The sequence below is a fragment of the Lynx canadensis genome, chromosome A1, assembly GCF_007474595.2.
Source record: "Lynx canadensis isolate LIC74 chromosome A1, mLynCan4.pri.v2, whole genome shotgun sequence".
Taxonomy (NCBI): domain Eukaryota; kingdom Metazoa; phylum Chordata; class Mammalia; order Carnivora; family Felidae; genus Lynx; species Lynx canadensis.
This window is the reverse complement of record NC_044303.2, coordinates 53,705,804-53,707,530: the sequence shown is the minus strand read 5'-3', so window position 1 is coordinate 53,707,530 and position 1,727 is coordinate 53,705,804. Positions and strand designations below refer to the sequence as shown.

At 44.4% G+C, this 1,727-nt stretch overlaps 1 pseudogene; it reads left to right on the top strand.

The window, feature by feature from the left end:
• Window positions 1-986: 986 nt before the first annotated feature.
• On the top strand, window positions 987-1,465 carry LOC115527925 (annotated as a pseudogene).
• Window positions 1,466-1,727: the final 262 nt, after the last annotated feature.

The window sequence follows — 1,727 nt, the reverse complement described above, 5'->3', positions numbered from 1 at the left end:
CTGGGACTTGAACAGGGCCTTGCACAGTTTAACAGAGCAAGTTTATTTTTCTTTCTCAGGGAAAGACACAGTTGGTACCCACAGACTGCTGATACAGCTCCCTGAGAAAAGAAGATTCAGATATGACAAATTTTACTGGCTCCTTCAGCCACAATCTCTTTAAACCACCTCATGGGTTAGGGGTGGGGGAGGGAGCAGCCAGAACTTTAAACCATCAGCCTCTCTGCTCAAAAAACAAATGAAACAAAACGAACTCAAGTTAGCAGTCAAGTTAGCGAGGCCTTCAGTCACATATCATTGTAATTGTCACGGCTATACAATCATGTGAAAAAAAGTGACAAGGAGATACTTTCTTTTGTGTCAATTAGCATGTTCTCACATGTGAGAATCTGAATTTTTTGGACAGACTCTCTCTCTGATGGAGATTTTGTAAACTCTTCACTCTGAGACTAAACATCTATATATCTATACCTGTATCTAGAGATGTGTGTGTCTATACAACTATATAGATATTATATATATATATATATATAATATTATATTTTTAAAAACTGTCTTCTAACTTAAAATGACATGTGAAAGTAGTCTTTACTACCTCCATTTTACTGATTCAAAAAATCCTAAGGCTAAAGGGCGCCTGGGTGTCTTGGTGGGCTGGCCATCCAACTCTTGATTTTGGCTCAGGTCATGATCTAACAGTCGTGGGATCGAGCCCGTATCACACTCTGCTGGGCATGGAGCCTGCTTGGGTCTCCCTCTCTCCCTTTCTCTCTCTGCCTCTTCCCCTGCTCATGCTTTCTCTCTCTAAAAATAAATAAACAAACACTTAAAAAACAAAACTAAGGCTGAAAGAAAAAAAGTGTATCCATTAAAAAAAAGTTAAATCTCAGCTGCAGGATTTTTTTTTTTTTTGTAATCAGTAAAACGCAGAGAGTAAAGTCTACCTTCAAATATCACTTTAAGGGGAGGCACCAGCAACACGGAGGAGACGGCACTGACCTGGGAGCGCAGCTACTACCACCATGAGCCTCCTTAACAAGCCCAAGGGTGAGATAGCCCCCGAGGAGCTGCAGAAGCGGGAGGAGGAAGAGTGTAACACGGGTCCACTCTCCGTGCTCACACAGTCGGTCAAGAACAACACCCAAGTGCTCATCAACTGCCGCAACAAGAAGCTCCTGGGCCGTGCGAAGGCCTTCGACAGGCACTGCAACATGGTGCTGGAGAATGTGAAGGAGATGTGGACCGAGGTCCCCAAGAGCGACAAGGGCAAGAAGTCCGAGCCAGTCAACAAGGACCGCCACATCTCCAAGATGTTCCTGCGCGGGGACTCCGTCTGTCATCTTGATCCTGCGGAACCCGCTCATCGCTGGCAAGTAGGGGCCTCGTCCCCGCTGTCATCCTGCGAAGACCTGCCCTCTGTAATGGGAATAATAAAGTCCTGTGTTTTTCTTAAAAAAAAAAAAAATCACTTTAGGAATTAGAAGACATTTTATTTTTATATACTATATATTTACATATATGTACACGTAAATGAGTATGTTTGTATTTATTCACTGAATATATTCTCAGTGAATAGCACACCATAGCTTATAAAAATGTTAGCTCTGGGGGCGCCTGGGTGGTGCAGTCGGTTAAGCGTCCGACTTCAGCCAGGTCACGATCTCGCGGTCCGTGAGTTCGAGTCCCGCCTCAGGCTCTGGGCTGATGGCTCAGAGCCTGGAGCCTGT